We start from the raw sequence: 20,748 nt of genomic DNA, 5'->3' as shown, positions 1-20,748 counted from the left end.
TTTTGAACAGATTATACCTGGTTATCAAAAATACAATTATCCTGAAATATTATTACCGAAATTTACAAGACATAGTTGTTTGACCATCACAACAGTGGAAGTCTTAATCTTTTCAGGCCAACCTGGTACAAGAGCGCTATCGCTAACTTGACAGCAAGATGGATTTGCACATAAAGCGACTGTATTTGATGGTACTTTAACAGTAAAGAAGAAACTGAAATATTCGACTGTTTCGCCACTTAGAGTGTCTTTTTCTTCATTTGCAGAACACAGAAAATAATAGTTGTCTCATCTGACAAACTGCCTGTGGAATTCTTCCAACAGTCTCTAGATTGGAAATCTTTCCAATGACGATCAGCTCATCTTTCCCAGCAAGGGACTCCTATTCTGATACCAATTCAAAAAATAAACAAAAAAGGCTTCAAGAGTGCTTGAAGCCATGACTACGTTTTTGGATTCCACGTGTCGAAGGAAAGTACTTGTTCGCAGGTGCAAGTTCTCACATACTTCATGAACAGTCATCCCGGCAGGCAGCCGGCATTCCAGAAGCCCTTGTTTGTAGACGTGAGACTGCCGGGTGCTCGGTATTCAGGGCACGCAAAGGGAAGGTTCTGAGAGGTCAAACCTTTCTGCTGTTCCTCATTCTCACTCTCCTGAAACACGTCAGGAATGGGGAGGTTTAAGGACCGACCAAACCTAGGAATGCCTTCCCTCCTGGAAGGACCTTGAGGTTTTGAAATGGAGGTGTGGCTACCAAGCGCGTTTCTACGGACACTGTGTACGTGAAGGGATCAGGACTTGGAACCTGGCCGCTTCCAGATTCCTCCCGCAGGTGAGAATCTGCTGCCGGAATGGTCCAGGCCCGCAGGAAGGATGTTTCACTGGGAGCGCGTCTGCACACGACATGACCTCCATGGGAACGGTGTGAAGATGCTTGTCATCCTACGCAGGGAGCATTCTTCTAACTCTGAGAGCAAAGTTCCTCTGTTCTCCAATAGGGCCGTCACACAGCAAGGACACGTCCTCTGGGAACCAGAAGACTCCTACCCTTCTCTCCCCTCACTGCATGTTCTCCTTCTTCCTCTGTTTTGTAGAACAAGACACACAAATCCTCGGAGTAGCTGGCTAAGGCAATTCCATCTGCCGCACAAGGAAGGACGGGAAAACAACACCACGGGGTTGCCAAGGCAACCTGAAGAACGCGCTGTGTGGTTTTGCAGGTGGTGTAATCCCCCAGGCGCAGCGGCTTCCGGGGGCTGTCCCGTGAACAATGGTAGCAGCAAAGAACTCTGAGTCGCTCAACAGACTGTTCTGATTTAAATGTCCCAATCGTATTTATGGTCATATTTATGGTCGTTGGGGAAATGGCTCAGTTGCATTTTTACCTGAGATCGTTCTATTTACATGAGCGACTTTCGGACACTTTAATTTCTGCCCCCCCCAGAACAAGTTCTGTGCAAAGATACACCCCAGGGATTATCTTTTTATTAACACTGGACCTGGCCTTATTTAGCCATGTGTTGCTTTCATTGTTCCCGGCTTTTTCCAGGGAACTGGCCGCTTACGGAATGCAATTTGATGATAAACCGTTGCTTATTTCCTCAGTGTATTTCCCTGGCTTTCAGAATGTCGTGAGTGTGGTTCTGCTTCTGCGGCTTCTGGCATGGCCTTCTTGCTTTATGCCGGCCTCTCGTAAGCTGGTGCACGCCTGTCTTTCTCATCTTTCTTCCCCACCTAGTGTTAGATGTGACTTCTGGACCCAAGGAGCAGGGACGGGCTTAGTACGTGAACGTCCCCTGAGTGCCCTGTCCCTGGATTGGGCGCTGCCCCGTATTCACATTAAGACTGATCACCGATATATGTGCTTTTCTCCTCTTCATCTCAGGCGTCTGGGTTTGGAACCACTCATCATCCCTCCTGGGCCTCCAGCTTGCACAGGGCACATCAGAGGACTCGGCCTCTAGAACCACAGGAGCCAGTACCTCGCAACACATCTCTTTCTCTTCATTATCAATCTCCTATTGGTTCTGTTTCTAGGGAGAACCCCGACTAATGCATTACCTTTTCCAGTGCCCTAGTTTCCTTTTTGGTTGTGTCAAGTCTGCTATACATCCTGTCAACCGAGCTTTTCTAAATTTCAGGAATCCCAGTTGAATTTAGAGGAGTTCTTTTCTTAGTATTCAAATGTTTGTTCTCAGGCCCAACAACCTCTAGCTCCATTCATATTTATGTGAGCCGTTTTTCCTGTTTCTCTAAACATCTTCTACCCATCCATTCTATATTTGATATCTAAAGGTTGTATGATCTATAAGAAATCTCTCTGTGAACTCCCACCATTGTGGCTTTCCTTCCTGGGCACCCAGTAATCTCAAAGTGTGAGCTCACTTCTGATCTCGATCATTATAATTTCTGTGGGCCTAATCTGAAATACACTTTTTCAAAATTCCACAGCCACTTGTGAGAACAGGTATATTATTTTCCCATTATTTTTGCACCATTCAATTTTTGTTCTGAAATGAAAAATATATAATAATATTGCAATATTATATATCACATTGCACATAAGTAGGGAAATACAGCTCAGTTATAATGTCATATGTAAGAATGTATCTGTTACAAGGCATATGATACATTTTATACATATTAGATAGCACCTATGTTAAATCCAAATCATTTTAAACTTTACTTTCTTTTCTTGCATTGTTTTTCATGTATTTGATAATACTTTCTATGACGAAACAACACCTTATCGATATTTTTCTTCAATGCATAGAAATAAGCACAATGCTATATCACAATAAAAAACATTTTTTAAAATGAAATGTTTGAACTTGTGATGAATTTTTTAATTCTAAAATTGAATACTTTTATGAAATATTTATCGACATTCTGATGGTATCAAGTTTCCTTTACTCATTCTATTAGGATAAACTTCTCTGGTGGGTGGACTGGAATGACTGAGTAATAAAATTATAGCTTGGGGTAAAAGTTAAAAGAAAAAATTTTTTCTCTTTTCCTTTAGGCATTTATGGAGTGCTTTGAATTTGTACTTACTGGAACGATGTATAAAGGACATCTCCTGATTTAAGCCAGGAGTTTTAACAACCAGAGCCCAAGCAGACACGACAGCTCTTTGCTTTGTCAGATCCATTTACACAACCTGAAGGGAGAACTACTACGGATCACTTTGAAGTGCCTCCAACGTTTAATCTTCCAAAAATGGAACTGACACCAAACTTATTATGTAACCCCAAATATCGAATGCCACTGCCTCTACACAATTTTTATGGTAACACCTTCAAAAACATCTTCATTTTATCATCCTAAATGTCTGGATTATTTCTGTTATCAGCAATATTTCATCCACAGCAGGCCTTAAAGTATATTATCCAGGAAATACAAGTTTACACAATCTGTCACTCGAGAACACTCATGGACAAGTTAGATAGAAAGTGAAAATGGTAAAAACTGTGTAAGAAAATCAAATCTGGCTCTTCTTATTTGGTATCATGCCCATTATCTTCACAACAAGGTCTGCCTTTCTAAAAGTTTAAGTACTAGCTTTGCAATGAAAATGATACTTCGACAATATGGACTGTAGAAAATGGAAATAGGCAGCTTTACAAATGTTTAAAATCATTTGAATTGAATTTGGTATACATTTATAGGCAAAAAATAAGGCCTATGGAATTTTTCATGAAGTAAAACAGTGAAAAATGACCAAAAGAGAGTTTTCTTATCAATTATGATTTTCTTAAAATTTTCATCTGCCATTGTTTAAGCAGCAAACACTGGAATGGAACATTCCATTTTAGGTTGTGATATGAGCTGTCTAATATATTATACAAATTCTGCTGGCGAGTTCTTTCTAGCTGGGTTAACTGCTCATCTACTGAATTTCTTCATGACAGTGCTGCTCTGAGATAATCTTTTTTTTTAAAGATTTTATTTATTTATTTGAGAGGGAGAGCATTAGAGAGATAGATTATGAGCAGGGGGAGGAGCAGAGGGAGAGGGAGAAGCAGGCTCTCTGCTGAACAGGGAGCCCAATGTGAGACTCGATCCCAGGACCCTGGGATCATGACCTGAGCTGAAGGCAGATTCTTAACTGACTGAGCCACCCAGGTGCCCCACCATCTCTTTCATTTATAATAGAGAGATTTCATAAGATTTCCAAGGTTCATCTGCTTTTGGTTCTATTCTCATAAATTCACCAGTGCGTGCTGTGCAAACATTTTGAACCATGCTTTAAATACTGGTGTCTCCTTAACACCAAGAAGGCTGGTTCATCTTGCAGCCTGGCTATTTTGAGCCAACAAAACATTAAACTCAGAACAGGAAATAGCAAAACTTATACATGGCCTTTCAAAATATTTCTTCACATTTGTGCAAATGTCCCAAGATTATTTTATGAGAGATTAAGAATTTTCCAGTTTCAGCCTCCAGATCTTTCCTCCAACGCATGTCTGAAATGGCTCTTATTCCTGGCAGGAGCACAAGGCAATACATCAGCCAGAACTTCCAAATCCCCGCCACCCTATGCACAGGGACATGAAACTCTTTGTGGCTGCAGAGGGATTACACCACCTGCAAAACCACACAGCGCGTTCTTCAGGCTCACATGTATACCTGTGCAGCAGCCCGGGTCCCTCAGGAGCACAGCTCACACATGCAGTCCTCCCCGCCCCCCCACCTGCTGTGGTCTGACTGTGCGCCCCATCTCGGGCCAGTGCGGGTCTTCCTGAGCTCACTGGTCTCTCCTCCTTCACTAAACCTAAAGGACATTGTCTAGTCCTCATCTGGTCTTACTTCTTAGCAGAATCATCCCTGTTGGGTGACATTTCCTTCTTGAAAGATTACTCTTCTTCCATGTGTTGGGATGGATAATTTGGGAACATTAAGGTTGCTGTGGGCATGTATAAAATATCCTTAAACTCTCAAAATGTTGAATTGATTGAGGGCCACCAACCATACTCGTTCCCCATTTCAACTGCCTTTCATGAATTATTCAGTCATCTCTACAGAGTAATGTGACGTTATTCTCAATCTCAGGACTTAATCTTAAGTCAAGGAGAGTAATTAATCCACGGTTTCATCTAAGCATTCATTGAAAACCTATCCTAAGGACAGTATCTAGCACATAATAGCTTCTTTATAATTACGATGTCCATTTACTGATCATATTTTAAAGACACTGTTGAAAGACCCTATTCCTGGCAACGGAGAGATGAATCAGATATGAATACTGAACTCAAAAGAGTAATGTCTAATAAAGAAATTGAAACATTTATGACAAAAAGCGTTCATTCCTATATACACACACATGTGCGAGCATGCACACACACAATTTATAAAGATAAGCAGCACCTATAACATGGCAGGTCCTGTCCTAAAAACAGACACAGATCATGTGTCTGTGGCCCCTACAATATACTGGAGCAAACATCTTAATAAAACCAGGCTAACACATATGAAGTTACAACTCTAATAAATTCCCTGCCATGGCAGGTGCATGGTGCTTTGATAGTTCGCAAGAGAGCTTAACAGGAGCATCCTGTTAAGAAGGGACACTGATTTGGTCTCTAGCGTCTGACTAAGAGGTAATGATGAGCAGAGGGGAGGCAAGAACAGAATGGATTTAGAAGACATGACGTGGTACAAGAGAAGCACAAGAAAAACACGACTGACTCATAATAAATCAGTCAGCCAGAGATACAGAATCAACAGAATGTATGTATATATATGGAGAAGCAGAGAGAGAGAGAGAGATACCTTAAGAACATAGTTCACCTGATCATGGGAGCCGGAAAGTCTGATCTCTAAAGATCAGAGGCTGGAAGGCAAGGCTGGAACCACCTCCCAGACAAACATAAAAGAGTGTTGGGTCTGAATCTGGAAGAATGGCTGGCATTTGAACAGAATGGTTTTGGGGTGTGGGCATAGGGACATACTCCCACTATTCAGGGGAGTAAACAGGGGGTACACAGGAGGCACAGAAAGCAATCCAAACCAAGAGTGTGTGAAGTCAGTCTTGGGAGGTGAGAATGGAAAAACACGAGGGGCCAGAATGAGGGTAAGGAGTTTGGATTAATTCTGTAGGCCATGATTTTTTTTTTTTTTGAGTAGGAAAGTGACATTGTCAAAGCCAGAGAGATGAAGATCTGTGCAGAAGATGTATTTAGATAAAAGACAGTGACTGAAGATAACTCATCAGTACACAGATTATTTAAGGAATAGAAAGAAATTTATTGCACCTTATATACTCTTCCAATTTACTAGGTATCTCAACATCTCTTTCCAAAATGCAATTATTAACTTATTTCCCTCAACAATGGTGTCTCATCCTTCCATGTCCTCTCATACTTATGAGACATTTAGATTTCAGCCAATCAGTATTTCAGCATGGCTTAATTTGCATTTCCCCCATTAATAATGCAAATGAACATCTTTCCTTATTTTTGTTGGCAATTTGTGTTTCTTCTATGAAACACTTTCTATTTTCCTATTTTTCCTTTGACTTGTATGAATGTTCCTTCTTGACGTGTAGATGTTATTTATCCACTTTGAAGAAAAATTCTTCCATTGGCAATACGTTTTGCAAATATTTCTTCTCAGCTGTGACTTGTTTTTTTTTTCTCTTGTGGTACCATTTTTGTAAACTGTATCATGCCTTATGAACAATGAAATTCACTCATCTCAAGTGCCATGTTCAGAGAAGTTTGACAAATACCTTCAACCCAGTAAACCATTTATATTTAATGTGATAACTGAAGAACCATTTATATTTAATGTGATAACTGAAGCAACCATTTATACTTAATGTGATAACTGATATGTTGAGGTGTAAGGGTCCCATCATGCTACTTGTTGTCTATCTGCCTATTCCTTGTGCCCTCTTCCTCTCTAGCTTCTTTCTTAATTGTTTTTATTTTATTTTATTCATAAAAACAATTGGCTTAATTGTTTTTATGATTCCATTTTCTCCTCTTTTTAGGGTATTAGCTATAACTTTTTTTTTACCTGAGGGTTGCTGCCAGATTCGTACTATGGATCATTAACTTATTATTCTCTACCTTCAATGCTATCATGCCTCTTCACATTTAGTATAAAAACCTTAAAATAGTTTACTACTTTATTCCTCATTCTGGAATTCATGCTGTTTTTGTGCATTTTACTTTTACAGGGGTTAAAACATCGCAAGATAAGTCTTATTAACTTAGTAAAACAATCGACTGTATTATAAAGATATTCAGATAATTAAAAAATCATACATTTATTGGCATAATTACTATTTCCACTGCTTTTCATTCCTTTGTTTAGATGCACGTATTATTCCGATAACTGACCTAAACCATACCAGCTTGGGCCTAATACCACACTAACTGTTTGTGACTTCTCCTTGTTTCCCCTACTTCTGTTTTTCTTGCCTCCTGATCTTTCCTTGTATCTCGTTCATATTCTTTTACTGGTTATTTTATGGGACTTAACTCGCAAGTTCACCTTAATAAAGCCTGGAGTTAATGATTATCTTCACTTTTATTCTACCTGACCTGTTCTAAAATCATATGCTTAATATCTTTCGAGAGCTAAAATTTAAGACAAACCATGAGAGACTGTGGACTCCGAGAAACAAACTGAGGGTTTGGGAGGGGAGGGGGATGAGGAGGTTGGGTGAGCCTGGTGGTGGGTATTAAGGAGGGCACGTATTGCATGGAGCACTGGGTGTGGTGCATAAACAATGAATTTTGGAACACTGAAAAAAAATAAAATTAAATTTAAAAGAAGATAACTAAAATTTAATAAACAAAAGAGTATAGTGGGAAGATTGGCTATAAAATCAGATAGTCCTGCTTTTTAAAAAGACTTATTTATTTTAGAGAGAGAGAGTACATGAGTGCAGGGGAGGAGCAGAGGGAGAGGGTGAGAAAAATTCCAGCAGACTCTGCATTGAGTGTGGAGCCTGGTATGGGGCTCAGTCTCATCACCCTGAGATCATAACCTAAGCTGAAATCAAGAATCGTTTGCTCAACCAATTGTGCCCATCGGGAGCTCCAGATAGCTCTGATTTTTAATCCAAGATTCCTCTTTTCTTGACTAGAAACTTGCGTAAATAAGTTATCTTCTTTGAGACTGGTCTTCTGATATATAGAAGTGGGACATAATATTTAATTGCATAATTTACAGGATAGGATTAAAAGGCACACAGCAAGTGCTCATAAGTGTTACTGACTGTCCCTTTCCTACAAAATTTAATGAGGCAGATTTTAATAAGGGGATTTTATCCACCTAATTTGAAATACTCAAGATAATACTGAAACACATTTCTAACAACCCATGATATAATGTGAACCCGACGTCATGGTTACACAGAGAAGAAAATACAAAAACAATGAATTTAAGAATGATAATGAATACACGGCATTTTCAGTACCAATAACCTACCATCCTTTAAAACTAGAGACAGGATCATGGAAACGAGTCTATTTTCATCTTGTTTGTCAGATTATCACACTCGTGCCTTTATTTCAATTGGATTCAGTTTCTTAGCCTATGAAATGCAAATACTGAATTATGATACCTTTAATATAATGTGGATTTCTAAATTTGGGGGATTCTCTAATTTGACTTGATAATTTGGGAAAGTAAACTACATGTCTCATTGTTCATGAGAGAAAGCATGAACATGTCAAACATGTCAATCCATAATATAAACCCACAAATGTAATTTTAGAAATGATGTTACTATAAAGGAATATTTTATACAAATACAATTACTCCATGTGTTTTAAGTATTTTTTCAGTAGAAATCAGTAGCTTCCTGCTTAGAATCAGTAAGCACCTTACTTACTGTGCTCTGATGTCTTACAAAAATAGGTTTCACTGACGTATGTTTCAAGGCTGTGAAGTTGCATCTTTCAAACAGAAAACTGCACACTTTGATGAATATTTATTATTTCTCTTCAGAATGTCGGAGCAGTGAGGCCTCCTCTATCTGACAGTGCGCTAGGCTGTGCGTTATTAATTGCTGCTTGTCCATGTCAGGTTTACGTGGTGTCGGACATTACTGATTTCCGTCCTGATGAGAGGTGGAACCTCATTACTGTCCTAACTCATGATGACTTCTGGAGATTAGCAACTATGAATCAAAGTATGTTGTTACAAGTTGACTGAATGCCTCAGAATATGACACATTTTTAACACTGACGTAAAATCATTTTATCTGGTTCTCTTTCCAAAAATGCAGTACTGTTTGAGCACCTTATTACAGAAATTGTGCCAGTTTCCCCTACTATGGCGTGCTCTCACCATACCAAGTGGAATAAATTAATAATGTCCCCGAAGAAGTTTTGGCCAGCACATATCTGTATGACCAGACTAGAGCTTCAGTTCAGTTTGTTGTTTTGCTCTTTCGGATTTGATGTTTTAAATCTTGTTTTATGGCATAATAATGAACAATTTTTGTATCACTGAATAATGAATCAATAACAGAATGCTAATTCACTGATACTCAGGTTTATGTACAAAACGAATTCTATTTTTATGCCTGAGACCATTGTTTCTTGCACAGATCCCTCAATCGTAAGAGATGGATTTTTCTACATTGAATTTTGTGTTTTAATATCATGTAATGATACCGCTCGCTCTTACCCTTTGCACCACCAAAGTTCCCTCTCTTGTTTCAACCCTTCCTCATACCTCAGCAAAATTCACAACCCTCTGCATACCAACACAACACCTCCCTCCTCCCCTTAGCTCATGGCCCTTCAAGTCTTCTTTGGACGTTTGCTCCTTTACAATCTGACTTCCCTCCTTCACGCTCCATCTACACCAAGGACCTTCCATTGCTAACTTCCCCCAGATTTGAAGATAAGCTCAACTTCTCTGCATTGAAGGAACCCACTTCAATTCCTTTTCTTACATTTTTTTGCACCTGTTCTTCTACCCTTTCAGGAAAATAATAAAATTGTGAAATAACATTCTAATGTCAGCAAAGCTGTGCTTTCCCCTTTTCAACACTTTTAGCTTTTTGCAATACAAAGTCCTCCTCTACTGTAAAGCTGAAACTGTTTTTGGAGTTTGCTTTACAAGATGATTTTTTTTTAAACCTAAGAATGCTAAACCTGATCAGTTTGGCAGCGTTGGAAACCATGGACTACACTGCTCTTTGATTTCTGCTTTTCTCCAGTTTCCCTGCCTTCTGTCATTCTCTGTGATTGCATTTTCTAAATCTTTCCAGCTGGATCCTCTCTCTTCCACCCACACCTGCCCCTTAATGCTGGCACTGATTCAGGATTTATCACCAGTCATCATCCTTCTCTCTCAACTCTTGACAGTGTCACCCACCTCCATGGCTACAACTCCATCTCCCGGCCAGTGGCTTCCTCTCCTAAGTCTCAGATTTTCCTTCCAGACTTCTCTTTCCCAGCTGCCTCCCTTCTCAGCAGCCTCCATCCCCTTCAGGCTGTGCCCCCAATGACCACACTGCATTCTGCTGAGGAGAGAATTCCTATGCATCTGTCCACACATACTCCCCTTCCTGGAGTGCGCCTTGATTATGAGCACCACTAAACACCCTCTAGCCCTGAAGAAATGCAAGCTTGCGTTCCTCTGATGCTCTCTTTCGAGGTCTAAGGAGCCAGCTGTGACTCTGTCTCCATGCTCCCATCTCACTCCCCATCCTCCCTAACAGCACTTTTCTGGGATTCACTACCTGCTCTATGACTTCTCCTCATTTATCTATGTATTCATCCACAGGCATTAACTGAGAGCCAACAAGGGGATTTGTATCAGGGCACACTCTACATAGAGAAGAACTTTAGGGGGTAAGAGAAAAGAAGAGATAAATGCAAGTAAACACGCAATGAGAAACCCCAGTGTCCATGCTTGGAGGAGACATGTGTAGGGCAACAGTGGTGCAAGTATGGAACCAGTGTGTATACCCAAGAGCGCCAGCCAGGGACGTAAGATTTAAGAAGAGATTTAAGGATGAGCATAGATAGGGAGAGAGGGAGACTGCAGGTCCTTAGGAAGGACCAGAGGGACCTCTGGGTTGCACTATCAGTTAGGAGTCTGACTCCTGGTTTGGGCTCAGGTCATGATCTCAGAGTCACGATTTCAGGCTCATAAGACTGAGCCCCACATTGGCTCTGTGCTCAGCATGGAGTCTGTTAAGGATTTTCTCACCCTCGGCCCCTCCCTGTGCAGGTACAGCTCTCTCTCTTGCTCTAAAATGAATAAATTGTTAAAAAAAAAAAAAAAAAAAAGACCAGAACACCCAGCTATGGAGGGCAGAGTGGGATAGGTGGAAATTTATAGGTTGTCAGGGACAGGATTATAAAAGTTCTTTTCCGGGGCGCCTGGGTGGCTCAGTCGTTAAGTGTCAGCCTTCAGCTCAGGTCATGATTCCAGGGTCCCAGGATCAAGCCTGCATCGCGGTTCCTGCTTAGCAGGAAGCCTGCTTCTACCTCTCCCACTCCCCCCTGCTGTTTTCCCTCTCTTGCGATCTCTCTGTCAAATAAATATATAAAATCTTTTAAAAAAAATCCTTTAAAAACAAAATAAAAGTTCTTTTCCAACTATGTTAAAGAAGTAGGGTGTTACCTTAAAGTTAATAAGGAACCACTGAAAGAACTGAACAAAGGGATTTATGTAACATTTCTTTTTGCTGCTCACTCCAATAGCTGCCTGGAGTATGATTTGGTGTAGGAATAGTTGAAAGATATAGAAAGACATAATTTGGAGTGTGTTACAATAATCAAAATTTAAAAACTGACAGCTGGTACAATGCAGAGGTAGCTTGGAGAAATAATAAGCAGACAGAATCTTAGGACTTAGAATGTGATTAAACATCAATTTATTAAATGTAAGTGGGAAGACAGAAGGTGCAGATTTGAAGGAAATAATAAACTCATTTTGAGAATCTGTAATCCAAGGGACTCTTGGTAAAACCACAGGAAAAGCCTTACAGTTTCTGGGTAATAAGGATGAGTAAGTTAGAGGGTTTCGTGACAGGGCTAGATATTTGGGATTTTTCCAATCAGTGGTATCATGTGCTACTGGGAACTGTGAAGTTTTGAGAGAAATTTTCCATTACTGGAAAAATGTGGAATGTTTCTCAGTTAAGAGTAAAAGTGTAGCTGAGAACACCACTCTGCTGCAAGCACGTTTACAGGAGTCTGTAAGGAACGACATCTTGAAAAGAAAATTGAGATGGAAGAGCAGAAGAAGGAGAAGGGGAAAAAAGCCATCCCAGAAAACGAGAGCAGGGTCACCGGGAAGAAGTCAACAAAATGGAGCCTGGGCAGACATCCCCTCTGACTCGGATCTGCCTGCCTCCACATCTCCATCTGAGCCACCGCAATCATCCTCTGCCCCAAGTCAGTCTAAGCGAATCTACAGAGATCCTCTTCCTCAAGCGGAGGGCTCTGCATCGTATCCCATCCTACGAACCACGATACGGTTCTTGCAAAGTTCGGGAATCAGCTGGGATGGAGAAACTCCTTAAGTCAGTGTTCAAAGCCTTTCAACACTTGGCCCCAACTGATTTGTACGTCTTGTAAAAAGCAATCCACCTTGTCCCTTTCCTCTGCCTGTGCGTCCAGGTCTGTGGGGACACTCGGACAGAATTAACAGTTTTATAAGCCACTGTGTCCAGATGCTTCTGTGAGTACCTCTCTCTGCCCCACTGGAGTTCGGAAAGGTTCACTTGAGTGTAGTGTTTAATAAATGGAGAAACTACTGTCAATCTTATTAAGTTCTAATGGCTACCGTTTTAAGCAGTGAATCCCGCCTGTAATTTAGAATTGTAGAAATTTCAAAAAGCAAAGGACTTTGGAGACCATTTAGTTCAAGCAGCTCATTTTCCAGACAAAACCAAGGCCCAAAAGTTAGACATAAACAGCAGCTCCCGATGTGGTACAAAATGGAAGAGAAATTATTTCAACTCCTAGGATTACTGTGATTTTGGTAAAATCCGTACAGAGAGAGCTCAGATAAAGTGTCATAAATTACAATACGTACCAAAGCCTTTTGACTGAAATTTACTGAGAGTTTTCTGTAGTACAGAATAAAGTCTGTTATTTAGACATACAAAAGTTATTATGATTAGCTTGCAAACCAGACCTTACAGGTTAGAAAAATATAAGCTTCTGGTTTAACTTTTGTCTAATTTTAGGGATTTGTAATTGCATTTACAAAGTGCCTGGTTTCACCCAGTATCTTAAAAACATATTTAAATTACGACTTCAGGTTCTCAAATGACTGACAAAGGTCAGTTACATGTGTCAACACTGCACTGATAAAGAAATTAGTCCCAAACCGCACAATCTGCCTTCAACAGAAACAGCTATTTCTTGCAAAGTGGAAGAAAGATAGTGCTATGCATTAAACCACAATTGCCATTTTTTAAATATCGCTGCCTCCCAGAAAACATCACTATAGCTGGAAAAACCATACCCACGACTCACTCTTAATCCCCGAAATGACATTCTGTAACTCTCGCATGTGGAGTACTTCTTTCTGAGTCAGTTGTTTTATCCTGGATGCCCTTTAAAGCCATATTCCTGGATATGGAAGTGATGTAGGACTTTTTATTACACTTACGGCCAATTTGCTGATACATATACTGTACCCAATGGTCTCCTTTCTTGAGAAGAAAGCCCTACTTTCAATTTGCATGTTTAGAAAGTTATATGCTTGAAGTTTTAAATCATGTGGTTTTACAGCTTTAGCTAGTGAGTTACATGTAATCTTGGGAGGGAGAAAAAGTCGTATTTTAATGTAAATGTGACTTCATGGGCCCCCGCTGTCATCTTGGATTTTGCAAAACAGAAAATGAGTCCCTGTTTTTAATTTACGTCCAGGCAGTCTCTCGCTTACATTAACGCTGACGGTCTCTAGAGAGAAAGGGGAGGCCTTCCAGCAGGTAGGCTGTCTGCAACCTATTAGTTCTAGAGCTCAGTGTCGACACTCGGCTGCCTACTTACAACAGAGAAGAAGGTCATTACCTAGTTAACAGGAAAAATAAAATGGGACCCAAATTATCGAAGCGACTGCTTTGTTTGAAAGAGGAGACGGGACTGGTATGTACACGACATGGAAAGACTGAGAGAGAAAAGTCAGAGGAGGAGATCGGGTAGCAGCACCATGCGTGGACATCCCCTGCTTGCTCCCGGGACAGAGTCCCTTACAACACGGCGCTAACAAGGTCAAGGGCAGGTCAGAAACCCCTGGTGGGAGGCTAACCGCGCTCTGACCCTCGCCACACGCTGCACGTTTCACTTCAGCGGTTTCACAAGTCACTACTGGGGAAAGCGATTCTTCACGACAGGGAAACAAGTATTACATGGGTAGGCACTGGGAAAAGGTAGACGTGGCTTTACCATATACGCGCCGGTAACTGGGACAGAAATTATAAAATCATTCCATTGCCACGGACAGTCTCCTCCATTCGAATACTGTGTGAAGTCGCTTCTTCAGTCGGCTCTCTGCTGGGCTGCCCGTGGGCACCCACTTAAAATCATATGGTTTTGTCTTCAGGCTCACAGACTTTCTTTAAGAACGTGATGACCTGGCCCTCTGCGTCAGTCAGGGAAGTCACCCAGACCGTCCTTTCATCGTGAACGTACGACACTCCAAACTCCTACCTGAGCAGCAGCTCACAGCCTCTTTGTGTCGCCCAGGTCTCCTTGAACCAGGCTGGGGACTGTCACAGTCACCCAGGTCTCCTCGAACCAGACTAGGGACTGTCACGGTTGCCCGGGTCTCCTCGAACCAGGCTGGGGACTGTCATGGTCACCCAGGTCTCCTCGAACCAGGCTGGGGACTGTCACAGTCGCCCAGTTCTCCTCTAAGCCAGGTTGGGGACTGTCATAGTCGAGGAGAAGTGCTTGAAGGACACGGGGGCTACTTGCGCTTCTCGGGTCACCCTCGGTTCCTGCCTTTAGAAGCAGCATTCGACAGTACGGCTTCCGTGACAGCAAGCATTCAGCTCCTCCGAACCTCACTTTCCCTTACTCCAATTACATTATTTTCCAAGGCCATTGTAAATGTTTCTCTAAGTCATCACTGATTGTTAGAGGGTGAGGTAAGCCCCATAAGCCCAACTGAATACATGAGATAAAACCAGTACGGAAAGTCACTGCATACACAGTGCCCTCTGGGAACCAGTAAGATCAACTCATCCATCCTTTCCTTTCCTGCTGCTCTGTCTCTGAAGTCACAGGGACACAAGGACACTGGTTATTTAAAACACTGTGCAATGCCCCTTGGAAAGAAGGTTTCAAACACACTGACCCTGCCGGTGGAAAAGCTGGGGAGAGGGCAATGCTGGCATTCTCACCGTCAGCGGCCCTGCCTCCGAGAGGAACCCGGCACAGCTCTGAGTGCTGGGAAACAGATCCTTCCCCCCGCTGGTGCGCATCCACACTGTAGCAACGAGACAATGTACTCCAGTTCTCACGATTCCATCAAGGGGAAAGGCAAAGTGTCCTTCAAAGAACTCCTTGGTTGCGGAAGTTGACGTGGCAGGAGGAAATTAATTGCTCCCTTTAATAGTACTGGTTCCAAACACACCGGCTGCGGGAATAGCACAGGGAAGAACCCTTCCAGGGTTGTCCAACGGAAATCCCGACAGGGATGGCAATATTTTATCACCGCACTTTCCAAGATGGGATCACATTCTGAAAGGCAGCTAGTGCCACCGAGGAACTGAGTTTTAAATTTTACTTAATCTTGAATAATGCAAAGGTGGTCCCAGGCGGCTAGTGGCTAGCACAGCGGACAGCACAGGGGGACACTCTAGACGCACGAACACAGACGATCCAGTGTGACGTCTCACTGCTTACGTCGGCTGCCCGTCCTTGCTATCTTCTCTAGTTCTGTAGTAGTTAGTTGGATTAATAAAATTCTTCAGTCCTGTATTCTTTTTTTTTTAATTATTTATTCATTTCGAGAGAGAGAGGAGAGAGGGACAGAGCAGGGGTTGGGCAGAGGAAGACGGAGAACCCCAAGCACAGTCTGCACTGAGCGCTGGGCCTGGCTCAGGGCTCGATCTCACCACCCTGACATCACGACCTGAGCCGCAAACAAGAGTCGGAGCTCAACTGACTGAGCCACCCTGGCGCCCCATCCGGTTCTGTATTCTCAGTGCCTGAAAGCATCGCATCTGCAAACCCAACATGTGTCAAGCTCACGTGGTATCCTAAAAAGAAATCATGCACAGATACCCTAAACCTCCCTTCAAATAAGCCAGGTAATTTGAGCTCTAAGATCAAGTCCACTACACCTATCTGCTTGGTTCACACAGATTTGAAAACAGAAAACACCTGAAGATGTTTCAAGACTGAAAACTGTGCCTGAAGACTGCGCCTATCACTTTACAAATATAAAATGCACACGACGACGAAAACGTCTCCCTGCTACAAATCTCTCTGCAGTCCCCTTTCGGTGAAGCCACTCGCCTTACACTTGTACGATGCACTAATGCGGTTTGTGATAATAGGCTGATGAGGTCCTGGTTTCGACGACTCTGGAGTATCCGTGAGATGCGGCTGATGGCGCTCACGAGCTACATGGTGGCGTCCGGCTCTTCAGCTCTGGTTTTGACCGAAAATTGGAATTACCAGTCCTGGGGTTACTTACGATTTTCCTAAATGGGGTTAGGGTGCAACGGCTTTCCTACATATCCAGCCTAGAAACCGGAAAGCCGTTTGACTCGTATTTCACGTTTCTCCTCGCCCCACGAATCCACATGCCCATCAAGTCCTCCCTGGTCACCGGGGTCCGCACCGACCCCTTCCCCGGCCGTTGCTGTGCTTCTGTGTCAGCAGGACTGTTTACGCTTCCTCAACACCCACCAGCCTCTGCTCCAGTCCTCCGCAGGACCGTCACTGAGAGTTTCTATCGCTTCCTAAAGGTACCGTCATACCATCATCTACCCAGTTCAAAAGTGAACAAAACGAAACCCATGCAGAAACTTTACTTCCAGAAGAAAACACAAACTTTCCTCTTTAGCTTAATATTTACTATCCTCCAACACACTAATTATTCAATAATTCCTTCAAATAACACCTTTGCCTATAAAGACAACTCGTGGAACATGGGTTAATAATAATGAGAACAAATGTTAAGGAAAATAATAATAGAATTTTAATAAGTTTATGGACTTTGTTCAATAGCACAAAGGAAACTAATAGTGTTGACAAAAAGCGGGCAGCCTCATGGCTGAATCTAGGAGCTCAGAAAGTCCTTTATGGAACCTGACCTTGGAATGGAGCTCTCATGAATGCACAGACAAGCAGCCTTGGAGAAGAAGGGAGAGAAGATGATTTCAGGGGTAGGATCAGTGTTTCTGTGCAAAGGGGTTTAGCCGGAGGAAGCAGGGTGTGCTCAAGAAACTGAAAAAAAAATCTACGTTGTTGTCGCCAGAGACAGACCAGAACGTCGTACTCAGTGAGTCCGGAGCGGCTACTGGGAGCAAGAGTCCCTGCGAGTGTGTAGGGGCAGTGTGTGAGATGAAGGACTTCTCCAGCTGACAAGGGAGAGAGGAAGGGCCTCTGCACAGATCACGGTTTCTGCGGGACTGAGAAAGGACGCATCGTTGGTGCCCAGAGGAAGCTCCGCCCGGGAAACACCTGATGGCAAGGAGCGACACACTCATGGACATCGGGTAGCAGGTGTGCATGAGAGGTATTTAAAGGGTAAAGCTGGCCGGACTAGCAGATGGATGCAAGGTGACCAGCAGGAAGTGGGGGAGACAGTCAAGGACTTCGTCGAGGTCAGGTGCTGGTTCACTCAGTCACGTTCAAGTGCCAGGTGCCGCAGAGATACCCAAGGAGAGACGTGAGGGACGCGGGAGGAAAGGAGAAAGCGCACGGCAGACATGCACATGTGGACAGCAGTTGAAGCCCGGGGCATGCGAAGAGCCAACAGAACGGGGACGAGCTCGAGTCCTGAGCGTGGCTTTCAGAGGGGCAAGTGGCATCTGTGCTTGGGGGAGGGGACCTCCATCTGCCCCACAGATCTGCTTTCTGGCCACCAAGCCATGATAAAGTATGATTTCGCTTTCTTTTTTTTTTTTTTTTTTTAAAGATTTTATTTATTTGACAGAGAGAAACCACAGAGAGGCAGGCAGAGAGAGAGGAAGGGAAGCAGGCTCTCTGCTGAGCAGAGAGCCCGATGTGGGACTCGATCCCAGGACCCTGAGATCATGACCTGAGCCGAAGGCAGCGGCTTAACCCACTGAGCCACCCAGGTGCCCCAGCTTTGGGTGGGCCATGCAATCTCCCTCGGACCACGGGCCCCCCAATTCCCAATCTCATTGTTGACTTCACCAGCTCCCGTTTTGCTACCTCCCTGACCTATAGGCTGGCATTTGCCTTTCAACTTTCGCTTTTCATCGCCGTAACCTAGTTCAAGTGCGCCTCATCCAACAGTCTGTCTTTGCTTGTCTCGGGTCCTGCTGCCACATGCCAGAATGCACACTTTCCTGAGCATGGGGGGAAGGTTCCTGGGCCTTCGCTCTGTCCACGTTCAGATGTCGCCTTTCCCATCTTCCTAACCTGGACACCTTCCTTCTGCTTCAAGGCTCACATGAATGCATCTCTTAAGACTCATCTGACTCTGGTCCCCGTCATAAGGTAACTCATCTTCACGTCCCACGGCAGTCTGCCCTTATTTCATATTTGTCTAATTATACCTTGTTGTGGGCATGCATGTTTCACGCACTGTGAAGCAGAATGTGCCCAGGGGACAGGGAGGTGTCTGAGCCAAAAAATCCTTCGCAGCACTCGTGTAACATTAGGCTCGGAACTCAACAGCTGGGCACTCAGTCAGCTTTGCGGCAACTACTAGAAACACTAGGTTCCTCAGTCCTGCCTTTGTCTCTTGGGACAAACAGCAGAAGTAACAGTGAATGAGGCACGGTCCCTGAATGCTTTCATGCTCCTCATCTGTAAAAGGGGGATCTGGAATTAGATTGGTGGCTTCTAATTTTGCCAGTGCACCGAAGTCTCGTGAGAGCGGGAGTGTGTTTTTTCTTAAAATATACATTGTTAGGAATAGCGTAAGATTCCGCTAATGTGGAATTTAAGAAACAAAACAAATGAGCAAAGGGGAGGGGGGGAGAGAGAGACAAACTAAGAAACAAACCCTTAACTCTAGAGGGTATGCTGAGGGTCACCTGGGGCGAGTTCGGGGGGGAGATGGGTGAGACAGCGCCGGGAAGTAAGGCGAGCACTTGGGAAGAGCCCCAGGGGATGGGCCAAAGTGTTAAATCGCCACCGTGTACACCTGAAACTGACAGTATATTGTATGTCAACTAACCGGAATGAAATAAAAAATACAGATTGTTGGTCCATCTTGGACTTTCTACATCAGAACGTCCAGGATTATGTCCTGGGAAACTGCATTTTCAAAGAGCCTCTACAGGACTGTAACGTGGGTGGCTAGTGGTAGTTCTGTTTTTTAAGGCTTTCCTTGCATAACTGTTAAACTACCCATCTATTCATACTCTAGCCTCCTTATATATATATTTTTAAATAAGATTTTAATTATTTACTTGAGAGAGAGCATGAGAGCAAGAGACCATGAACGCAGAGGGAGCAGGGGAAGCAGACTCCCCGCTGAGCAGAGAGCCCAGTGTGGGACTTGATTCCAGGACCCCAAGATGATGACCTGAGCCGAAGGCTGACGCTTAACCGACTGAGCCACCCAGGTGCCCCCATCATCTTTCTTTTCTTTTCTTTCTTTCTTTTCTTTTTTTTTTTTTTTTTTTAGATTTTATTTATTTATTTGACAGACAGAGATCACAAGTAGGCAGAGAGGCAGGCAGAGAGAGAGGAGGAAGCAGGCTTCCCACTGAGCAGAGAGCCTGATGTGGGGTTCCATCCCAGGACCCTGGGATCATGGCCTGAGCCGAAGGCAGAGGCTTTAACCTCTGAGCCACCCAGGCGCCCCTCTTTATTTTCTAATAAATCATTTTCATCATATACTCAAGACAGACAAGGATAGTGTTAGACAACTACTCCTGGTTCTTTCTCCTTTCATAAATAAAAGCTGTATATTCTAGAATTTAGGACCAAACAAATATTACTAAGGATTTAAAATTTAACACTTTTTTCCTCCTCTTCCCCACAGATTTAAAAAGACAGACTATCTCCTTTTAATCAGTCAAGCAACAGTATTTGCATGCACAGCCTTGAAAGAAAAAGAATCCATACGAAGATATTAAGATAAACATGTATGAATAATTCCAATTCCAAGTAATATTTATCACATGGAAACCATAGATGAATAATAAAGACTGATATGAACGGTTTCATTAATTTCAAAAGTGTACAATCTAAGTTTGATCTTATTCCTGGTCATTTCCTTGGTTACACTGGGCCAACATGAGCTAGGAAGGAAGCAATCAAGAAATATTCCTTTAGCTAAAGACTCAAAGGCACAAACATTATTTCTCCCAGGGTGCTCTGTCGATGAAAAATATATCTGAGATTTCCTTACAGTTCCTACGATTCGAGCAGGATCGTTCTGAGCCACTTTTAGTCTTTGGTTGTGCTAGGATTTTGATGTGCTTTCTCGGGTTTCCAAGGAGTCTCCAGTGAGTTGGATGAGTTTTATTTCTGTGTTCCCATGGCTGGAGCCTAATGTGATTGACAAGTGTTTGCAGAGAGGCTGCTGTGTGCCCAGGACTTTGGCATAAGGACCAAGAAATAACAGACAGCCTCTTTCCACGAGGAGACTCAC

The sequence above is a fragment of the Meles meles genome, chromosome Y (genome assembly GCF_922984935.1).
Source record: "Meles meles chromosome Y, mMelMel3.1 paternal haplotype, whole genome shotgun sequence".
NCBI lineage: Eukaryota > Metazoa > Chordata > Mammalia > Carnivora > Mustelidae > Meles > Meles meles.
Note: the sequence above shows the minus strand (reverse complement) of the source record.